The following is a 24,358-nucleotide window of genomic DNA, read 5'->3' on the forward strand; positions in this document are numbered from 1 at the left end:
CAGGATGTATATAACTATTTGCTTTCTCTAGGAAAAACTCCGGCTGCAATTCGGAGTGCAGTAATTTGGAATAGACCTTTATCCCTGGAAAATTCAGTGCATGATTTCCAACCAGGAGATTATGTCTATGTGAAGACCTGGACCTCTGAACCTTTACAGGAACGTTGGAAAGCACCTTTCCAAGTACTGTTAACCACTTTTACGGCTATCAAGATAGCAGAATCGGATGCTTGGATCCATTATACTCGAGTGAAGAAAGCACCTATTCCATGGAAGATTATCAACTGTGACCCAAAGACTTTAAATTTGACTTTGAAAAATGTCTAATTTTTCCTATCAGGTTATGATCGTTCTTTGGATTCCATTTGGGTTGGTAGTGTTGGCAGGATCATGGGCTGACTTGGTGGACAGGAATGAAAGACAAACAGAGACAGAACAAGTGATTGAAATTCCCAAACAAACGGCTGAGGAAAATTTGATGGTAGGATTGATTAAAGGATTTGCCAATTTACAAAATGTCACGCAGATCACCGCTTGTTTACCAATACCGAGGGCAGTAGGTGAATCTATTCCATGGGGAATCTTAACCATGAATCTGACCAAATTAGAATATGAAAATGAGACAATGGATTGTAAACAAGAACCTAGGGAAACTTGGGAATTGCAAAAGGTTAAAGTTGGGGAAGAATCACCAGTATATTCAACCATTTGGGAATGTAAAGGATGATTTGTAGCTAAACCGGGATTATATGGAGATTTAGGGAACAAGGGATGGTGTTACTAGCCTAAAATGGCTACAACAAACACCAGTGTATGGATAACCGAGACAAAATGTGAGAAAAAGAATCGAACCCTACAGGAAAAGGAAATAGTTTGGGATTCGGTTTGGTCTATGACCTTATATTCCCATTTTCAGTATATGGCAAAAACTCCTTGGTGTTTTACCTGGGATGGAAAAGTGTTTTCAGTATTACCCTGGGTCAATGATAGATCAACTTCATTGGGAGAAAAGGAGAATAAAATAGTGCCATGGTGGAAATGTGAAAAAGTGTATGATTGTAGCAATGCAGACTTAATAATTCAAAGAATCCCTCCTTTGGCTGCCGCTTTAAAATATGGTTGTTTTTGTCGAGGTCTTAAGAATACTCTCAATCTATCTAGCGCCTATATACCCAGAAGAGGAATTATGTTTAGTTGTAGAAAATCTACTATTCAAAGTCCAGGACATTTAATTTGGGCATTGAGTGATGGAACCTGGACAACTCATCTACCATTAGATGGTAAAGTGAAACAAATAACTTTAGGCGTGCCAACATTGTGTCCGATTTGGAAGAAATCACCATTTAGAGGATCTCTAGAAAATTTAGAACTGAAATGAACAAAGAGATCTGAGACAAATGATGATACTTGGAATGAACCATCTACAGGAGTGAAAATTGGCTGGGCAATTGAATCACTTTTAAATCCTATAGCATCATATAGAAACAGAGCATGGCTTTATAAGTTAACTGGTCAAGTGGAAAAATTAGCAAACGTTACCAAAAAGGGGTTTAAGGAATTGAATATACAATTACAGGCGACCTCTAGAATGACTTTACAAAATAGAATGGCACTAGATATGCTCCTACTTAAAGAACATGGAGTATGTGGATATCTCAAAGATAAACTGGACCACTGTTGCATCCCCATTTCAAATGTCACACAAGATGTGGAACATGATTTGGATTTATTAGATAAAATTGAAAAAGAAACAGAATCAATTCAAGAAGATATGTCAGAAGACTGGTTAGGGAAAATTTTTAACAAATTAGGAAGGAACTTGAGCTCTTGGATACAATCCCTAATCAAAACTTTGTTTCTGTTACTGATTGTCTTTTTGATGATCATGTTGGTATATGCATGTTTGAAGAAGCAGTTTACCAATAGAATTGCAATCAATCGTATGATCATGAGAGAAGTACCAACCAGTCCACCAAGGTATAGCCCACCACCAAAATATGTTGAAACAAATGATATGTAAATAATGTGAAAGTATTGAAATAATGATTTTCAACACTTTCAAAGGGGGGAAATGTTATAGATTTGCTAATAAGTTAAGATTGATTGACTTTATTTGATTGATTATTTGATTTTATAAAATCAATCATGTAATAGAAATATAAGAGGATGGGGAAATGTTATAGATTTGCTAATAAGTTAAGATTGACTTTATTTGATTGATTATTTGATTTTATAAAATCAATCATGTAATAGAAATACAAGAGGATAAGAAAATATATTTTAATGAAACTTATAGTTATAGTAAAAAGCGGCTATAGAAAATCCTCTGTACAGCCCCGTACCAAGGCCGGAGGAATTGGTCAGAATCACCTAGTAGGAATGTTTAGAACTTAGATAACAGACTTAAGATTTGAGATGATTGTTTATATGTAACCTAGGAGGATGTACTAACATGTCAAAATGAGAATTTATGTGAACTGGGGAGAGTCGAGTGAAGCAACCCATAGTTGCCGGCCAAGAAACAGTTACCTCAAGTGGCAGGTAATTCCGGCAGGGGGAGATCGAGACCACCGACTCACATACCACCTACCCAAATCGTACCCCAGACCCATTTCCGGACCTTTCTAACCTTTACTGTGCAGAATCGGATATGGGAGGAGAGTATGTTAATGATTTATGGGAAATCTTACGATTATGCATGAATATTTAATGAATATGTATGAATGAGTTCTATACAAGGTGTATGATTTTGAACCATGGTGTGCGTCGATCGTGAGGGGACTCACTCACGCACCCGGCCGTCCATAAAGAAAAGTCTGCTTATCTACATCACATTGGTGTTGATAAGTTCTTCATTCCGAGATTTCGGTAACACTGCCATCCCATTCTACTCTTGTACGGAAAGCGAGTAGCACAAGGAGCAGAAGGTAGCCCCAGAAGTTGTACACAACCGTCACTGTGGCTTTTGTGCAAAACTATTCCTCTATCCTTTGAGCTCCTTTTGTGTGACACCCACCATTAACTAAAGCTTAGGGACTGAAAGTTGATTTCTTTTTTTATAAAAGTCTGCTGCTTAGTCATTCCAGAATGTCCAAACCAACTTCTTATTGCAAAGAGCAGCCCACGTGTGACTAGATCACAACTCGGAAAAAACCCTCCTGGAACAGCCTTTTCAGTGATCCCTGACTTTGGGCTTGCAACCGTGGCACGGGGATGTTTGATCACATCCAAAGCCAGAAAGGAAGAGCTAGGGAGCTTTTGCTGAATTCAGCGGTTTTTCAGTGGATCCAGCCGCAGCCCAGCTGACAGCAGAGATGAGTTACACTTCACAGCTCAGGCACGCATCAGAGGGCTGTGTACTTCTATTGCACAGACACCCGAAAAGAGGCAGTACTGGGTGCTCGCTGTTCAGAAGATTTTTCCATCTTGCATCACATGTGGCCTAATTTTCATTAAAAACTTGATGTTCTAAACCATCAAAGCTCTTAGGAAATGACAAAGATTTCCAAGGGACAAGTTTTGCCCATAATCATGGGTGAGGCATGCCCCACGGCCACTATCATCAAAAAAAATCAGTGGCCATTCTTTCCCTTCTGCAGCAGGCCCTCAGCCTCTCCTGGAAGGTCTGCGGAAGCTATCCTTTCTTCTGCCCCTACATTGATGCTGGAACTTTAGGAAACCCTGGGAGTTTTACGCTCTCTCCTTCCAGGTGAACCTCAGAGAGTGCTCTCCTGAAAGGAGGAGGAGCAGAGTAAAATACAGACCATTCAGGACAGCCGAGAGAAAAAGAAAGAAAAAAGAGAGTATGTCCCGCTCCTCGCTAGCAGCTGGGGCTTCCAGGAGCACCCAGCCGCTGGCCAAGGCCTGGGTACCCCGGGCTGGGACCGTGTGATGCCCCCACCACAGCATGTCCCAGAGCACATGGACCAGGGCATGGAGGGGCCGCAGCCTCCTTGTCCTCAGTCCCAAAGCCACACCTGGTTCTGTGGAGTGAGAATTCGGATCTCAGTCGGGTTAACACCTTGGCACATCATGGAGGGATTACAACTCGGCATTCAAAGAAACAGGGGTGTGGGTGGCCCAACAGCACAGAACTGTTTCCCAAGTCCCTAACTTCTGCTGCTTTCTGGCACTCATTTTTTTGCCCACGGAACGTCCCCAGGTTTTGAGGTTGGTTTTGAACGTGATTCTCAACCAACCACATCAACACAGAGATCCAGTTTTACACGATGTAGGACACGGCAAGTGAAGGAGGGATCAGCACTTAGGATTTTGCTTCTCCCTGCAAAAGCGGCTTAGAAATGGGTTTTGGAAGAAATCAGATGTAACCCAGTACATTTCCATATCCAGAAAAAAACAACAAAAAAAGAATTTTAGGTGATTGAGCCCCCCCACCACGTGCTTCCTTCCAGCACTCAAGAGCCATGGCTTTATTTGCATGAATAACTAAGAAAGTTCATTTTGAGCTTAAACAAAACAAATTTCAAACCACTTCTTAACCGCTGGCTTTGCAAGTTGCACAGTGCTGATGAGTTCTGTAAATCACCTGATCCAGAAGCGTTCGGCTAAGCAATTTATGGAGGCAATTGCAAAAACACACATGGAGGCCAGCCACTTCCCCGTGGGGCTCGAGATCCAACTGCAATTTCACAGTGCTGCACTAGGGCAAAGCTACTAAATATTCCCTGCAAGGGGCACACGCTGTCTGCAAATCGTCCTCCAAAGGGATCTGTGACTGGCATGCAAATGCACGAGGAAGGCAGTCACACTGCTCAGAGTCGTCAAGAAGCAAAATTAATGACTCCCTAGTTAAAGATCACGGGTTTCTTCTTTAAACTCTTTTTGCACCCTGGGACAGTCTCCACCCTGACGATACAGCGGCTCAGCTCCGTTTTGTGAGGGATGGGGGGTAGGTGACCTCCTTGAGGTCCTCTCCCAAGGGGCCCATGGAAGAGTTCAGATCTCCTGAGGGACCACGAGGGTTTTTCCAGAGCAGGCTCCTCTTTCTAAACACCAATCGCTTGCCCAGCTCTGTTTCCTGTAACTCCCAGGTTGCATGTAAGTAATTTTCCTATTTCTCTGCCACAACAACAAAAGCTCTCCAGGCACAACCCCTGGAGATCCCTGCAGCAAAGTGATGGACAGCCCCACCACCACAGCAAAAATCCCAGGGCCAGGAGCACAGCGCTGAGCCAGGATTCCCTTGGGAGCAACTTTTTAAATCAACCCTTTCCTTCCACAGCTCTAACAACTGCAGCTGGCGGCCAGGAAGGCGGTTTGTTAACACGAGCCCTGGTTAATTACTGTAGGTGGCATTTGCCAAGTAAACCCTGCGCAATTACCGTATCAATAAAAAGCTGTTTCATGGCCTTTGTATCTGTCAGCTTGGAGAAGTAAGGAATGGCTCGAAGCAGCTGGGTTAGTGATCTCAGCACCCTCCAGAACGGGAGCCTGGCTGCTGGGGACCACGGGCCTCGCACCTCCTTCCTCTTAGATGGGGAAAACCAGAGCGTTCCCTGGATGGAAATCTGACAGGGACCTCCCACTCCTGAAAAACACCTCAAGCAGCACCACACGGACGGAGAGGAAGGACAAGGTAACCTGAACCACGGAGCTTGCTGCAAGCATTCCCTGCCCCGTGCCAGCACAGCAAGGCCATCACCTCTGTAAGCGCAAAGGCGGCATAACTCGGTGGGTCAGTGATAACCGCTCCCAGAAAAAGACCTGACAGCACTTCTGTCAGCCGGGAGGAGCATAAAGCTTGTCTAGCAGGCTGCTCGCACTCTGACTTCTGGGGAGGGTGCTCACCCTGCTGAGGACAGCGAGCCCTGTAACACGCGACCCAGATGAAGCATAGACTTGAGCCACGAGGTGACGATTCCCACGCAGGGACAGCAGCACACGTGTGGCACGTTCACAGACACCCTGCGCTCAGCAGGGCTCAGCCACTACGGTCTGGCAGCGCCTGGAGAGCGGGAGGTGACCCAGGGGCAGGGAGCACGTTTCACTCAGCTCCTACCGCCTCAGGAGCCCAATGGTGCATCCACGTAATAAAGGCTCATCCTGGAGGTCTATAGGGGCTTAGTGCTCGTCCACCAAAGCTCTTCTGCTGTGTACCTCTCTGCCTTTACAAACACCTTGCAGCACAACGAATGCATGGTATGAAAGCTCGCTGCTTTGGCTGCTCTGGGATCAGCGGTCGGAGCCAGGCGCGCTAAGCCCTGGCTCTGCACAGACCAGCTGGGAGCCACAGGGACAGCAGGAAGGTGCTGGCACTGCCCTGCTGACCACCGGCTCTTCCTAGGAATTCCGTGGGAACCAACTGGGCTGGAAGAGTATTTGTGCCTCGCCTTTGCTGTGGGTAGCAGGAGGAGGAGAAAGGAGCTGTACCTGAGATGTCGCAGCAGACTGTTGATACACTCTGGCTTCTCGGGGTTTGAAGATCACATAAATTTCAACTGAAGAATTTGGCCAGACATCTCCCTCCTAAGACAGGAGACAACAAACCATTTACCTTCAAACGTTACATTTCTTGTTTTCAACCACAGCCCTGTAAGCCTTTATTTAGAGCATCAATGATGAGCAAGGAGCAAACAACACTTACAAAATGTGTAAGACTTTGGAAGCAGCTGTGAAAAAAATTAAGTCCCTTACCTTAACTAGCACCCGGTAAAGGCTTGCCTTTTTTTTTTTTTTTTTTTAATTAGGGCTATAATAAAGGAACTAAACTGGCTGGCTTCGGCATATCAAGGATCTCTTCAGAAGTGCCAGCTGACCTAAAGAAAAGATACGGTTTCCCTCCAAACCTTCCCTTATATCCCTGTGTCACTACAGCCATGTGAACACGTCTTCTCAGATCAGAAGAGATTCAGCAAGTCAAATGGATTTTTCCATTCTCAGTTACAAAGATAGAAAGAAAGAAAACCATGCCTGCCTTCATCATTGCAGAAGAGATCTGTAAACCAGCTCACAAACAAAGGCAAGGTCCCGTCAGGGCTGGCTACCCCGGCCAGGGCTCACTGTCCAAGCCTCCCTCTGCTTGCAGGCAACAACTGGCAGAAGAGGAATATCAGGGCTTTGCAATCTGCTCCAGCTGCCTGCAGGTCTCCACAGGGGGTATGAGACATTGCCCATGACACAAAGCCCTAGTTGTCCTGGCCTCCTCCCGTTCCTGCATCACCGCTGCTGTCGGAAGCGGAACCGGAGCTGGGTCAGTGCCCACGTGGCATTTCTCTGACACGAGAATGTGATCCTGGCTCAAAATAACCCAAACCGAACACCAAAATGGTGAACTTCCGCTGCACAAAAAAAATCCAGCTTCAGCAAGAACCTGGGAGAACCCTGCAAGCGTAAATCTTCAAACAGCGAGGGAGTGGCGATGGGTCCCTGCAGGTGTTATTCCCAGCGGCCGAGGCCCCAGCGGGATGATTTGCCCAACACCACCGAGACCACGGTGATTGCTGCAGTGTTGCTGGCATCTCTCTGTACGCTGTATAACTCACCAGATGTCCTGCCATGCTCCAGGAAGCCAGTCAGTGGTGCAGTAAGATCCTGGTAAGGGACATATCTCCCTACACCCAGGGTGCTGCTGGATCCCAAGGCACAGTCAGATGAGACTGCTCTAAGGCATCAGAGGAGACAAGCCTACGGACGAGCAACACAACCCATCCATTCATATGCACCCGCACAGCTCTCTGCAACAATCCTAACGCAGCATTATTGATGGAGCTTTGCACTCATATCCTCACTCCCAAGAAAACCTGCACCAGCAGTTAACAGACTCAAACCTCTTGAGCTTCTGACATGAAATCACCATTCTCCAGGATTCAACGTATTTGGACAGAAACTTCAGGCAGTACGTCCACAATCAGCTTCCCTGTATTGTCAGTGAAGCTGCACGCCAGACTGTTTGACTCAAAGGGAGAGGGCAAGAAGAAATCATCAGTTACACATTATTCTACTATTCTGTGGCTAAAAAAAAATTGTGAAGGACATGACTGTTTTGGGAAACCTTTGTCATTTCTCCCTTCATTACTGCTGTATGTCAGACCATAAAACTGGAAAATATTGTGACCTATTTCTCCTGGGAAATGAAAATAGGCTGTTGGAAAGGTTCCTCACATTCCTGCTACCCCACGGGGAAGAAAGAATTGCTGGTTAAAAGGATACACTTCACTACTCACCCTTGCGGGCTACTGCTACATAGGCGTACCAGCCCTAGGACACGGCAGGAGCCAGCGGTCTGCCGCGGCTAGCATATTCTCCGTAAGATGGCAGTTGAGTCAGATCATGGAAAACTACCGTGGATGCTTGCCAGGACAGAAATGCAACTATGCAGTGCTGTGAACACGATATTGCAACACTTCTGGCTTAATGTCAGCCTCAGGCAGGCTGCAGCTGGCAGGTGGCATAAAATACAGACGGTGGATGTATGATGATCCAGCACAAAAACTCCTGCTGTTGTGCCCTGGCTTTGCTACAGCATATGCCAACGTGATACCCGAGGGGACGGCACACCATGACTCACCGCTACAGAAGTGACCTCAGTAAGGAGACCAACCATAAATAGATGCAGATCCTATTTCCCCTCCCTCAGCCCCTAAATAATGCGAATCTCCTCAACCTCCACCAGCCTGAAAAGGAAAAAGCTGGTCTTGGAAAGTGGGGCACCACCAACTGTCGGCCTGCTTTGTTTGGTGGAGGGAGAAGGTGATCCATGGAAAGGAAAACACTGCTCAAAGCACACCAAAACCCCCAAAGGCAGAGCTGGCAACACAAGTACTGAAGTGACTCCCCAAAGTGCATCCTGTTAGTTCAGGGCACTCAGGGAAGAGGCAGCGCCAAAGCCAGTATCTGCCCCTTCCCATCAATAACCGAACCCACAGCGAGCGGAGGGATGGACCATAGCTCCCACTGGAGTTGGCGCCTTCTGCCAAAAACCAAAGTGCTCTGCAGTCCCCTCTCATTTGGATGGGGACCAGCTGGGCACCTCAGCTGAGGTGGACGTTTGCAGGAACAAATATCGCTGTTATCTCCTGGCCCAACCTCTGCACCAACAGCAGTAGCACTTGCGTAACCTGCACATCTTGAAGACCACCTCCATCGGCTCAGAGCTGACACGTGGCACTGAGGAGTCGCTACCAGGCAATGACAAGACAGTGATGACTTGTCAAGGTAAGAGCAATGATTACAAATCCTTTTCCTCCCTTTCCTCTGGTTTCCATTTCCAAGGAGTCAGCTCCCACGTGTCTGTACTGTGACTTACAGCTAAGCTGTGGTGGGGAAGGTGCAGCAAAAAGCAAGGACTTTGTCCTTTGAGAGCCACCTGGGCTTCTACCACAGATGCTTCTGCTGACATACCATGTGTCTTTGCAAAAATAAATCAACTTTGAGATGCACTCAGGAAGTCAGAGTTACAGAACAGCTTGTTTCCCACAGGCTTGGACGGCTGCTCAAAACGTTCATGGTCACAGGCTGACTGCAAAACCGCTCCTCCTCTTTTCTCTTATTATTTTCATCAGCAAGTTAAGCTTATACAGGCCGAAATAGCCTGCTGCAGCTTCCACTGAGAGCAACCCCTGGCAGCTAACGGCCCGCTTACACAGCAAAGCTGCTGCACAAACCCTGCAAAGCCACCCTGCCCAGAGAGCCTTTCCAAGGCTATCGTCCCTCCAGCGGCCTCCTAACCTCCAGCCACTTGTTCCAAGGGTTTGATTCTTTCTATAGGGTGCTCCCAGGCACCACAGGTGATAGGTGAGAAGAGCAGCCGCCGCTTTTGGCCAGAAGGTCCGAGGCAGCAAGGTCCCAGCTCTGGTGGGGCCCCTCCAGCAGATTTACACGGCGCTGCAAGAAGGGTCTCTGTCCACGCTACAAGTTACGGGACTCTCACCGGGGAGAAGGTTGTGGAAGTCAGCAGCAGTGGATTTTTAGATTTTACATTTGATAGGAAAAAAGACTAACATTTGATGTGAAGACACCCGTACGCCAGGGGGGAAGACAGACATCAGCAAAACTATGAATGTGAAACCCATTGTTCCATAAATCATGGAATTAATGGAAATCTAAAGACTGATAATGCTGAACCAGCCAGGAGGGGAACGACTCCTGTAGTATCCCACTTACACCCAGTCCTAAGCAAACTGTAACATCAACACAGCCATTCAGGAAAGGTTTCCACTCGAGACTTGAGGCCAGGCTACACTCTGGGTCCGTACAGCGCTACACGGAGCACCAGGACTCAGCGGGCAGCCAGGCTGCTGGACCTCACCCTAATGCACTTCAGGAGCCCAAGAGCAGGTTAAGCTCGTTATGGAGACCTAGCCCAGTTGTAATGAAGCAGGAGCCCTGGGACATGCTCCAAAACCAGCTGGCACAGCTCAGGCGATCGGCTCCCGCTCTCTGCAATACCCCCGCTGCTATGACACAGGCTCTTGGTCCCATCATGCTGCTCTCAGCTGCAGTGGTGTGAAACTGCAGCTGTGCTCACATGGGGGGCTCTCAGCCTCATTCGGGCTATAGGAGTAACCAAGAAGAGAACAAGATCCCCTTCCTTAAAAAAAAAAAAATAATGGTTTCACCTACTATAAAAGAAAGAAGAGGCTCGGATTATTCTAGCGTTTGCAACAGGATGAGAAGGGATTTTGCATTGCTCAGGCAGCAGGCATTCTTCATCTCAGACCATGCAAATACTCAGTCAGGGCTCTGTTTCATTGAAGGACATGAGGTTTTGACTGCGCAAACACAAAAGCAAAAAGTTTTCTCCAAGTCTGCAATGAAACTCAAAAAGTTCGTTTAAAGCTGCCAGCCTTGCGTGCAGGCTCACAGACGATGCTGGGAGGGAGAGTCACACATGGTATAAATCCAGATTATATGAAGGGATTGGTCTTTCCGTGATTAAACGGGCTGAACTTGGCCTCCTTTCCATAGAGGACCTTTTCATTCTTCAATAGGTGAACTAATGCCCATGGTTAATCCCCATACGCTACGTGTAAGGCCTGCCCTTATATATAATAATCAGTACCCCTGAACACTGTAAGGACACTTATGAAGTGCCCTTAATTTATAGCCCTTGCAGCAGAGCTCAGCTTTAGGCAGGCTCTCGCCGCCTGCCAGGAGCTCACTGTTTAGAAACGCTTTTTGCAACAACCTCTCCCAGCCTCACTAGAAACCTCATGTCTTCCCTCTCGGCACATCAAGACGCTGACGCGGGTATCTGCCAAGTGACCTCATTCAGGGAGGAGGAGGAGGAGGAAGAGAGGTTCTCAGCTATCGCTTACCACCGGCTCAATGGCAAAAATATCACTGGAGAAAAGCATAGAGTCTTCTCGCACCTTTGCCCTCTGGTTCTGGAAGGCACGGGAGAGAAGGGAAAGGCGTTCTTGGAGCGTGGGGTCCATTGCACACTGCTTGAGAAAAGAATCCCTCTCATTCTCCTCCTGCTTCTGCAGCCTGAGACAGCACCTGCAGCCATGGGGAGACACAAACCAAGCAGATCATTTAATAAACAACATATTTGCAGAGACTGTCGCGTAAGCGCAGGAGCAGCCACGCACTGGGGGAGGAACAGCAGGAGCAGCTCAGCAAGGGGCTGACCCCAAGCCACGGGGTCCCAGGCAGATCAGGTTATCACTTGTTCACTGGCACGGCAGGTAGTTTTACGCCACACTCACGAGCTAAGAGGAGGTTTTTGAAAGCTAGCAGCCCTCAGGAGAGCCTCCTGGCTCAAAGCTACTGCCACGACTAATGGACAACCCACCAACACCCTCAGATGGCTTTTCCTCCCGTAGAGGTGCTCGGGGAGATGGATGAAGATGAAGGAGCACACACTGCAGTGCTTCGCTGGCAAGGGGAGAGCAGCTGGGATTCAGCTGCAGGTTACCAGCATCACTCTTTTTTACCTTCCCTTTTGGACTGGCAGGGATAAGCAAACTAGATCTGCTCCACTGCCTACACTGCCATCCAGCAGAGGATCCCAGAGCATTTGAAAAGCCAACTCACGGACTTTCAGGCATTGCATCACTTCAGTGAAATTAATGGGTTTATATGCATGAAGACAGAGGCCCCGAGAGGTGAAGGGACTTTGCCTAGCATCACCCAATAACGAAGGCAGGACCAGCATCTCTGAATGCAAACCCTTACATCCAGCCTTGAACCACTTCAACATTTTTCTCTTTTTGGCCTTCTCCACAGAGCTTTGACACAGGTCACCTCTCCCTCACTCGGTAGTTGTAGCAGCAATCATTCTAGTGTTTAAAGCTCGCAACCGAGAGGTGAGAAGGGAGCACTGCTGCAGAGCACTTGCTTCCCAGCTGGCACGTGGATGTGCCCCCTTCACGCTCCAGTCCCCTGGCCACCAAGGACCAGCAGGTGACTACTCGAGGGCAATGAGGGGAAGGCTCCATACACAGCACATCAGGGCAACGTGGTATAAACAGGACCGCAATCACCACCCAGCTAAATTCCAATACATTTAGAAAGGAAACACAGCCATGGACATTACTAGCAGCACGCAGACAGAGCCTCGGGCAAATGCTGTCACCAGTGCCAAAAATACTTTCTTTGGCTTGCTCCCTGTGGAGTGTCATGAGAAATGTTTTTCCACGGCTGACCTACAGCGCTGTGCATGAGGGGGGCTTCCAGGCACCGAGATGAGCAACCCTCAACTAAGCCTTCATCAACAGACAATAATTCCATTGTTGAATCCCAGAAAGTCCTGCAGGAGGGAGACAGAGCAAACCCCTGGGTAGACCTTGTGATGATCCAGGTCTTTTGGGGTGACAGCCAAGCGCAGGGTGCTGAACTGCCTCCTCCCATTGGAAAGGTCCTCTCTGCTCTGACATCTCAAAAGCTTCTGCTACAGCAGCACAGAGGCCTCGGAGCTATGACCACCCCTAAGACTGCAAGTAAGGAAGAACAAAGCACTCTGCTCAGAGTACAGAACACGAGCTGGCATAAGATCAAGTGCCATTGGAAAAAAATGGGTTGAAGTTAACTGTGGGGAAACCTGGTTGCTTCTGAGGGGAGAGAGGATCACTCAGGGTCCCATCTGAGATAGGCAGGTGGGAAGAGATGCTAAAAGAATGGCGCAGGGACGTACTAAGAGAAGGTCATGAGACTTTTTCTGTTAACACACTGATCTTGCACAGAAGTCACACACTGCGCAATTAAAAACAGAGAAGAGTGGAAAACTAGTTTTGGCCTTCAAGGCATTTCTGACCTAATTACACTGAACTTTATTTGCTCAGAAGCCCTCAAAAAGTTCTCCAGCTGAAGGCAGTTTCCTGACCAGCTCTGGGTTCAGACTAACTCCTACACACCTACAGCCATTCAACTCTGAGAAGGCACACAAGGACTCCCTAAATCACCCCAGCTTCTAAGTGTCTTTTCCAGTGCATCCCCTTGGGCTAGAAGTGTTTCCCTGCTGCCCCAAACGGAATTTCAAAGCTTCAGAGACACCCTGTGGAGAGCCTGCCCCACCTCTCAGCACCACGAAGACACAGGTGCTGACGCCCCAAGGCACTTCCAAGTCCTGTGCTGCCCTGCCTTCCCCGCAGAACCCTCCACCTCCGAACTCTCCGAGCCCCGGAGAAGGGGCAGGGATACCTCGCTGTGCTGGAAGCCGGGACAGCGCAAGGCAATTCAGCATCCTACAGCCGGATGGCCTCAACGTTCGGGGCCAGCAAAGCACCCTGCCCTGCGCACTACTGGACAAGAAGGCTGAAGAAGGTTGCCATCTTATCAAAGCTGGAGGGGAAGAAACTGCAGTGAATATCACAACAGGTACGCTGCCTGCAGCTGTTAGGTGCTACCGCTCAACGCAGTCCCAGGTAAGGAGTGCCGACACCTTCCTCAGCCTCACAGACCCTCTGCGAGCCCGGGGCACCTGGCCTCACTGACTTAGGGCTCCCACAGATGGGAATTTGCTCTCCGAGGAAATGCAACCTTTCCTCCCCAAAACATGAGCTGGAACATGGATGGAACCGGAATGGGAAGCACTGAGCTCCATTACCCTGAAGCCCAGGGGGGGACACCCTGGTGTCGTGGATGGTTTACTTGTCCTACGCCATTCAAAAAAGCACCAACATCCCTCTGAGGCCGTACGTTAGTTTTACCCTTGGGCAGCGTGTCTTACTTAAATGAATCTTCCCAATGAACCTCAGCTTCTCCTGATCCTCCTCTTCTTGACTAACAAAAGCCTTCCACTGGAGTGGGCTATGACTTTACTCCGATTGTGGATGACCACGGATCTGTGGTTTGACAGCGTGATGTAGGTCTTCCCAGCTGTCAAGGAGTTCCTGTCTAGCCTGATGTTGACATCTTCAACTACTGCAAAATGAACTCCACGAAAACTATCATGATCTCGCTGTCTAAACCCATGGCCAGGTGGGTCTTGAAATAATGGGTATAGTTCTGATCTTAAAAACCAGGCTGAAGCCTTTGAAATTTCTGCCCTTCTCCGAAGTACAGAGCAGCTTCTATACGAAGACTGAACAGGATTCCTCAACCTAGAAACCACACAGGAGATAGGTAGGTTTGTAGAAGTATGAATGGCCTGGGAAAAAGTGAACAAGGAAAAAATTGTCACAATTTGTTGTAAAACAGGAACCCGAGGGCCTGAAATGGTATTAGTTAAAATGAGAGAAAAGTAGTTCTAGTACTTTTCCTAGGAATATTCCTTCCTTTGGAACGTACTGCCATAGGTGCCTACAGGCGCTCATCGCTATAAATCCACAAAGCAACTGGACAAAGGCTTGGAAGGTAAAACCATCAGAAGCGATTAAACAAAGACGTGAATAAAGCCTCCAGCACAGAAAAATGCTGCCTCCAAGGCCCACGAGGGAGAAAGCATATGCACTGCCTGCTTCTACACGCTTTGCTAAGCATCCCCTACCGCTGCTCTCCTGGAGAGCACTTACACTCCCAGCTGCAGGCACCGAGGACGCTTCTGAAGGCTGGAGGGCTTTGCCGGAGCACCTTCTACCACAGAGAGAAGGATCTGGCATCGTGCTGACTGTGTAAACCCACAAACCTCCCGGTACAGACGAGAGCGTGCAGACGCCAGCGAGTCAGGAGGGAGCAGCAGGTCTTTCTGCCAGGCAGATAAACTGACACAGCAGAGCTGTCAGGGTTGGCCCAGGGCAGCTGCAGGCTTCATGGCCTGGGTGCCAAATTAGATGTGACATTTATTTAAGACTCTTGATGGTTTAATATATAAGTCTGGAGGAAAAGAAAAAAACAACAACAAAACAATCTCTGTACTGTACCAGCAATGTAGCCCTAGGTATTTCACCTGATGGGGTAATGTCCGTGGGTCTGTGCTTTGGGATGCTTTGCTGCCATGAAAGCACATTTACTGAATCCAGACGTACCTGCCCTATCGTTACTTACACAACACGATGATCTTATTACAGGCTGTCAGCTCTCTCATTCTTACATGCTTTTGACGTATTTCCCAGAGACAGCAGGACACAGCTCACTCTGCAACCTGAACAAAGCAACACCTGAACTTGAAATTAAAAGAGAGGCTTCTTACACAGCAGTAGAGCAGGTGCTTTGGGCTGTGCACTCCTGAGCGATGCTCTCTGAGACAGCGGGAACACCACCGTGTTTTATTCCAGCATCCATCTGCATGGCTATGGCCACCGGTATCTCAGCACATCATGGTAACTTTTAACTATCTGAAAGTAAGAAACCCAGCACTGGGTCATCCTCTGGGGGGCCTGTTGTGCAGGAGGAGAGGGAATTTACAGAAGAGCTAAAATATCTTTCCGAATATTAAGCAAATCCTTGAACAAGATTTCAAAACAAATTTCAGGTTTTATGAAGAATGCGTTCCCAGCATTCAACAGCCAGTACCTTCCTCCATCGATTACTGCTCTAAATATTAGGAAGCTGGTAGCCAGATGGATTAGACTGAAGAGAAACAGAACAGCACTCTGCTGCCTTTCGTCCTCACCGTAATATTCTCCCTCTATCCCTGTAACTCCCTCCTCGCTGAATTTGGATTTTAAACCTTTTTAGGAGTGCATGACAGTCAGGTTCAGAATATTTGGGTAACAGGGAAAGCAAGTTTAAGTTAATTTGCCCAGTTTGTCAGAAAACTATGCCTGGCTCTCACCTCTTCTAAAAGAGACAGGTCCTGCTGCTTTTTCACTGAAAATACAAGCAAGCAACGAAAGCCGAGTAGAAGTGTCATTGTACCTCCACATCGACCCTTTGAGCAGTTCTTTTGCTCCTGCTACTATCACGATACCCAGCTGCCTCACCATCACCAGCATATTCTGGTTTTTCAAACAGCATGCAAAGGTCTGCTGGTACCACTTCACCACCGGAGAAGGGAGTCACTTCACCAGGCTAACGATCTCTGGAAAGCGAGAGGAGTCCCCTGCGGCTGGATCCAGCCCTCCCCACCATATGCTTTTGGCTGCACCTCCCACAGAGCTACCTCGGTCAGAGTCAGGAGCGCTGCTCTGAGCTGTTTTGCTGTCAGGAAGCTAATGGCATCACCTACAAAGTGTGCTGGGTCTCTGACAAAGGCCACCTGTCAGTCCCCACGCTCCTATTTCCAGCACTAGAGCAAAACACAGGGCAGCGACAGTCATTTTTAAGTGCTTCTCGGAGGCAGTGCTCATGAGCTACCTTCAGACATCATTAAAACCATCGTGCTAGTTACTCCAGCCCTAGGAGCAGCTTGTTTATAAACCTCACCATTAAATAACTGCTGCCAGCACAGGGGTTTCTACAGGACCATTGCCCAGGCTACAACAAAGCTCAGGGCACCCTAATCATCACTGCTGCCACAGCTGATGCTGTCAACAGCTAAAGCCCCCAGCAAAGCCCCCTCTGAGCCCATGCAGCCCATCGCAAGGAAAGGATCTGCTACCCCAGAGCACTGCAAGCCACCGTGAGACAACAGATGGGCAGGAAAAGGGAGATGGAGAGCAATGACCAGCCACAGCGTCTACGGGACAGGTCGCAGGCTCTTCAGACGGCTCTCCTGCACTTAGGAGTCACCTTGCTTTCCACCAGGCTCCTTGTTGTGCATCCTCCTGTAATGGAGCACCCAAAGGATTCCCCATTACCTCCTCCACACCGTGCTTAGGAAGGGCTGTTGGCTTTCTTACGGGATGGAATACTCCAGCGCAGGAATATCTGGGAGCCAGCACAGAGCCTTTGTGCTGCCCAGTGTGAAGGAGCCTCGCAGAATGGACTGAAAGGACAATGAAACTGTTGGATAACACAAGACAGCGCTGCCGCATATCCAGGATGCCGTGGGCTATATATAATCATTATTGGTACTACAGCCATGATACGCTGGGGTTGCTGATCACTGAAACATTGCTTTTGGCCCACGGGGAAAGACAGGGCAGGAACCTTCCTTCTGATTGCCTGGCAAAGACATGCTTAATACGCCACTTCATAAATCAATCACCCTTCAAGCTACTCTTCTGCTTCTCAGCAAACGCTGATTGATCCACCAGGAAAGGAGACTAATGAATGGTCAGTTCTGCCCCGAAACGCATCCAGGGTTCATGGCACCTAAGAACATACTAGTGATTTCCACTGATGATAGAAGAGACAAGCTGCAGTCCAGGATGCCCTGCAAAGAGATGAAAACTACATTCTCCCAGAAATCCTTCACAGGCTAAGAACGGGATAGGCGGCGTCACATGGAAGTCTGCTTCTGGGGATGAACAAAAGAGCCAAAAGGAGACTTTTAACTCCAAATAACCCTCCGAGCACCCACCCCCAAGCCGTGCTCATGCAGTCAACGCCACGGGTTGCTTTAGCAGCATTGTTGTCAGAAGGGGTGTTACATAGTTTGGGAGATATAAAGCCATGACTAACAAAAAAAAAAACGATCAAGCAAATGAAGCACAAACTTAATTCCTCTTCTTCTACCCTCAAAGCGACAGACCATCGGCTTTGAAACAGAAGGCCCTAGAGAGGGGCGAAGGCCATACTCTGTTTGCAAGAAATTTAACAACCTTATCTAAAACAGTATATATAAAGAAAAATCATTGTTACAGGCAGTTGTGGAAAAGGGGAACAAAGACAGGAAACAGTTGTTAACTGTTAGCTGATCTGACATAAAGGAACACTTTGGAGAGCAATTATACTCACCCATCAATCTAATTGATTTGAACCATAAAAGCCTATATAACCAATTATTTGTATAACGTATTAGTTACCAATCCTCAGTCCGTTGCAGCACTGCTACGATTAAGATGCAAAGTCAACATATAATTGCCTCAACTCCTATTTACACCTTTTTTTGCCTACAGTATATGCCACCCTGCACTCGCTTTGAAGCAGACATACAAGAACATAAAAGTCCAACAGAAACTAGCCAATCCTGCTGGGAATTCTCACAAGTGAAGGAAGAAAAGCACAACATGCACCCACGACCTGAGGCAAGCAGAAAGGAAAATCCCTTTGCAAAGTTCTTAAATGCCTGGCAGTCCAAGGAAAAGCTGGAGCAGCCTCTTGTAATAACCACGGCGTCAGAGCCTGGCTTACACCTTAGGATAACACAGGAAACAAGATCTTTAAAAATCACCAAACAAAACAAGTTTGTCTGCATCTGCTAGCACTAAACACAAACGGAAATAATTACATCAGTTCACGCACTACAGTAAAGCTTTGGAGCCAAGAGAGGCTGCTGCTTAGGGAAGCAGAAGGTTTCCCCACCTCCCAGCACTGGTAAGAAGCCACTACCAGCCTGCCTGGTGTTGAAGGATCGGAGAATTGCACGGCGATGAAGAGCTACAGACCTGACCAGCAGTGGCACACAGCGGTGGCCACCAGAAGCTATGGGGCTGTTGCCGTGAATTTAGCTCGATAGGAACCGAACACACTGCGACATCAGAGCCGCTGTGAACGCTCACACCAGACCAAGGTTAAAACCAGAAATGGTTTTGGCATTCCCACCCTGGTACCCTGCACGACACAGGCACAGCTCAGGTCAAGATGCAGCGAGGCAGAGGGTTTGCTCAGGCAAGTCCTGAGCCTCCTCCGCTCCGGCTGGAGTCGGCACAAACCGCGAGGGCTCAGCAACCTGAGTGATCTCAGGAATGTGAAACGCAACACAGCAAGGGCTGAACCTCAGCTAAACCCTGCTGCCTATCCACATCCATCCGTGGGTTTGCAGAGAGAAAAGACAAAGAAAAAGGCTTGATCTAGAGGCTAAGTCAATAGGATTTTCATTTTGTTTTCAAACAAGTTCCTGGAAGCTACTGATGGTAGTGCCAGCCTGGCAAGATGACAAGACCTTCGGTAGAAAGGGGGTTCTTAAAGGAAAGAGAAGAGAGGCATGCAGAGGTGGTTGTCTTCTCCAAAGTCTGCACAAAACCACAGACTAATATCACAGCAAGGTAATGTTTTACTCTTGCGAGTAGCTGAGATGCCTAGAGGTGATGGCACATCCGTGCTGCCGTTACTCGTTCAGCCTCAAACATCAATAAACACGTAGGGCTGGGATTTAATGAGCTTCCTGCGTGTGTACAGTGGCCACTAACACACCGCCAAGCCCTTGCAGAGGTGGCCTCATTTACCAACGTAAGCTGATTCAGCTAAGCCCAGCATCAATTTCAGCTGAAGAAAGGGATTCAGCACCCCAACACACCGACATTCCCGGCTGGGAACCCCATGCTGATCTGTGCAGGAGCTGAGCAGTCAGCAACGCCCCTGACAATTCCCCTCGGCCCATTTGCAACGCGATGCAGCCCCTACCACAGTTTCCCACCGCGGCCGAGATGCACAGGCTGTGCTTGCCCTGCTGCCAGCCGAGCACACCCGGTTCTGTAGTTACCGTCATCTTCACCAAACCCAAATGGCTCTAACACACCACACCAAACTCTCTGTCGTGCCACAGGTGACTGAAGAGCTCCACATCAGCTCCCTAATTAATCATGTTTCATATGCCTTGATTTTTCCTGTGATCTCATGCCTCATTTTCCCCCATTTGTGATGAAACCTCGGTGCTTTCTCAAGCTGGCGGTTATCACTCACAGCTCCAGAGGCTGCTGCAGCACAGAGAAGCTGCCTGTGGTTAGGCCGAGAAGGGCAGAGGCACCTCAGGGCAGTGGCTCAGGCCGTCCTGCGTAGGGCAGAAGACCCAGATCCTCTTCTGACATCCCCTGCCACCCTGAGCATTGCTGCCGCACTAAATACAGTGATCCCCAGCCAGTTCTTCCAGATCTACCCAAGAAATTCTTTTGTTATTATTTTTTATGCTTACGTTGCCCTAAGGAGATCTTGTCTATCGTGCAAGTGTTGGTGCTGGCTTAGAGGAAGGGGAAGATCTGAGGCCAGCTCATCACGCTTACTGACCAACCCAAACCACACATCCCAGTAGCTCTCCGGTGCTCAGTACCAAACCCCCCTGCAGCAGCCCCCTGAGTGCGGGCAGCCTAAGCAGCAGCTGCTGGCCAGCCTTCGGGACTGGGGGGCTGGCGGGAGCCTGCCAGGGAGGAGACGGCTCCGGCAGGGCTTGCTTCTCCACGCTGCAGGCTGGAATCACCACCCCTGACGCGTTTGACAAACACACAGATGTGGTGCTTCGGGACACAGTTTAGTGGTGGGCTTGGCAATCCGGGGTTAAGTTGGACTTGGTCATCTTCAAGGTCTTTTCCAACCTCCATCATTCTATGATTCTACGAGGCTGCTGGCATTTGCCCCACGCCTAGCAAGCAGCAATGGGGAGGAAACGGTGCTGGGGACCCCCTGCTTCCAGGGCCAGGCAGCAAAGCTCAGCGGCGGGGGAACAAGGCAGCCAGACCCCTCCCTGACCCAGGGCAAGGCAAGCTCTGCTCCACATCCAGCTCCCAGCGTGCTGCACTGAAGAAGCCTATTTAGCTGCTCCCTCCTGCCATATAGGAATAACCTGAATCTGGCACAGAGCAAGTTTTGCTGCCCAGGGCTCAGGAGGGGAGACATGACTTCACCCACTTCCTACAGGGACAGGAACTGAGCCAGCGCAGGAAAACTCACTCTGATTAACAACCACGGAGCCAGAATCAGACCCTGCTCGCACTTCCTACCTGCCCTTGAAGTAAGCAATTGAGGAGCCGAGGCTGAACTCTCCCATCTGTGCCCTGGGTGTGCAGAACCACAAAGGATGCTCTGAGCCTGGGTCTGCCATCCACAGCAAACAAGCCAAGATTTGCTTTAGCACAGCTCCTGCTCAGCAGCTGTCAGCCCTCCTGCAAGCTGTGTGGGAAGTTGAGGGAAAACAGGGTATTCATCTGCCAAACACCTAGACGGTTCCTCAGCAGGCTTTTAGCACAAGGCTGGAGGCTTCCAGCAGGACTAAAACCACCGAGAACTACTCCTGAGCCACACACGTTACCTCTCTTCTGGGGAAACCGCTTTTTGGGGCTCTGAACCAAGGGGAGACAGAAGAGTAATGGAATAGGCAGTTCTGCTTGAGGGCTGCCTCCTCTTGGGTGTGCTGTCTCCTAAAATACTCCTATGGGTATGGGTTCTGATCTCCCCCCTCAAAGAGGGTGAGATCCTGCCCCAGGCTTTTGCTTCTGCATTAGACTCACAGAGCTACTGAAAGAGAGCCATCCGCATCACTACTTTTATTACTGACAGCAATAAAAGCATCTCAATACATAGCGTCCGTCGGCCACGCACAAGCTCAGTGGTGCTTTGCTAATTACTGAAGTTTTCTGTGCTGACAAAGAGATGCCAAGGGATGCAGCAACCGATGGGGAAAAACTGCACAGAGGAATTTCAATACCGCACCACAGATCCCCTGGGCTAGAAGCGTGTTGTAGCGCCTTGCCACAAGGGCCAGTGGGCACTGGAGGCACCCACATACAGGCACAGGATCTGGTCCTACACCTTGAAGACCACCCATCATACTATACTAGTACTCGTTGGAGACAGGAGCCTAATGTGAGTCAGCATTTAGGGAGCTCTGAGTAGAGAAGCAATTCTCCTTCCACAACTCCAAGCATCTCGCCGGCACCTCCTGTCTCTGGCAGCCTTCTTCACCTGCATGGAGCACCTGCCGTAGACGTTATTGTTTTGGATGGCATTGGACTGGTGGATTTGCTTTGCACCTCTGGCACACCTCTGGGAACCCGTCATGCATCTCCTCAGCCACGTGTCCCTGAGCAAAGCTCACCTTCCCACACCAAGCTGGTGCTACGCTGCCAGGTTGCAATAAATGTTGTTACTGCAGCAAACTGGGTTTGGTGTACAATCAGCAGCACTCAGGGCAAGCAGCTTGGGCATCATCTCACTTGAGCAGGACTTGACAGCTGAAAGAATATCGAAACTTTATGAATACTGGATTGGTTGAGACTAGGACTTACCTCCATAAACTTATTTTCCCACATCCACACGGTCCACACAGGGTGGGCTGAACGTCATCTGGGAAAGGCCAAGTGACCGACAGGACTTTCAGTGGTATTGAAACCTTTTCCAAAGCTGTACAAGTGCTTCGCACGCAGGTTTCAGAAACCCTTTCAAGTACCATAATCTGATGTTAAGGTGCTGGACAGGGATATGCTGGAGCCCAGAACATCCCAAGTCACCCTCATTTCAGTACGAGCTGGGATTTTTCACACCCAGACACATGTACACAGGCGAAAAGGAGGAGTTTAGGCATGTAAAGCACTGAAGGACAAGTTTTCATTGTAAATCATTACGCTCATAGCAGCAAACATTTTCTCCACACTCATCCATAAATTTGTAGCAACAGAACCGCCACCACACACACAGTCTATCCAGGGGACAGTACCTGTGCTCCTAACCAGCCCAAAAGACACACAATTTAAATCAACCAAATCATACGCTAAGGGAAAAATTGTGACTTGTTCACATGGAAGAGCTCCATGCTTGCTTAAGCAATGCTAGGGACAGATCTGACCCAGCTTCAGCAGAAATTTAAGCAACGTTCACCTGATCCTGCGTAAGTCACCCTAAGAAGGGTGTGATCCATTGAGAACGACTGCTGCCTGCGAGCAAGTCAGTACTGATACACAGCCAAGCGAGGGAAACGCCTCCCAACACCTTAAACTGCTGTTTTGCTCTTAGCACTTCTGTTTCTTAATAAACACTCTGTTGGTGGCTCTGAAAGAGCAACCCGGCTGCTTTCTGTACGCGCGTCACAGGGAGCCTGCCGTGGTGCCGGACACATTAGCCAGGGCTCGCCACGCGAGGTCAGGGAACGCTGTCTGGTGCTCTGCACTACTCCTGCAATAAACTCTGCACCACACCTCGAAAGACTGATTGATTACACGTTTCTGCTTCACTTTAGCAATTCATCTCAGCAGCCTTTCACTTACCTGTACGCTTCAAAGCTAGAGAGATAATCCCTTCATTATCCCCTTGCTCTCCTTCGCAATTCGTAGTTTATTTCAAAATAACTGCAACATTGTACTGGCAGGCAGGAATGAAATCCTGGGTTCATCTCCCAGGGAGCTGCACGTGTTCCTGGGAAAACACCCATCTCGGAGCCAGCAGAGAGTTTATCCCCGTGGCCTACCCACACAAATGACTTTTGCAAAGATTGACTATGGGGGAACCAGCTGTTTCAGTAAGAACAAGACTCTCAGGTTTTTCAAAGCAAGCCACGAAGATCCTGGCCCTAATTATTCGCTCACTCTGTTCCGTCACAAAGTATAAACCCTACGGCCCTAATCTCCACTGTCACTGCTCATCTGCCCCAGAGAAATTCTAGCCCTCTGAATTTTATCCTATAGATTCTGTATAGGCATACAAATAAGGCACGTTTTTGTGCTTCCCTAGCTGATATTTCAGTCACCCGTCCTAGAAACTGTTACCCAAAACAATAAGCTCCTCTGAGTGAGCATCAACCATTCTCCGTGAATATGTCAATAACTGGAAAACATTAGACAAAGCTGAAATAAGTCGTGAGGCTACATAAGTGTTTGGAAGATACAGGAGCATTTGTAACTTCCACAAACCCAAGACAACTAAAATGCTCTTTGCCGGGCTAAAGCAGCACACAGTATCCCCTCGGTTAGGACACCACACTTCCAAGGACCAACGCTGAGGAACAGGGACAAACCAAACCTCCCTCTCAGGCGAGAGGAAACACACGCCAAGTGCCTTCACGCAACTGAGGAAGCGCCTCGTTCGGCACCACAACATACCCCTGCTGAGCCAAGGCCGACAGAAGCATTCTAACATGGCGCCTTTTCCTAAAGATATTCCCCGCTTACTCTTCAGTGAAGCGTAAAGCTGATGGTGTTTCTGTGGCCTGACCTCAGCTTCTCCTAGCCTAATATAAATGTTACACCTATCTCGGGAGGCAGCGAGCTCTTCCTGCCAAATCCCAAGAGCCCTCAAGTCCTGGCTGCATTAGTCCTGATGTCGTGAG

General features: G+C 48.7%; 1 pseudogene; it reads right to left on the reverse strand.

Moving 5' to 3' along the window:
- The window catches only part of LOC129784366 (hydrocephalus-inducing protein homolog), an 80,239-nt pseudogene that overhangs the window by 20,931 nt on the left and 34,950 nt on the right, over nucleotides 1–24,358 (reverse strand).

Source organism: Falco peregrinus, chromosome 4 (genome assembly GCF_023634155.1).
Source record: "Falco peregrinus isolate bFalPer1 chromosome 4, bFalPer1.pri, whole genome shotgun sequence".
NCBI classification, from domain to species: Eukaryota; Metazoa; Chordata; class Aves; order Falconiformes; family Falconidae; genus Falco; species Falco peregrinus.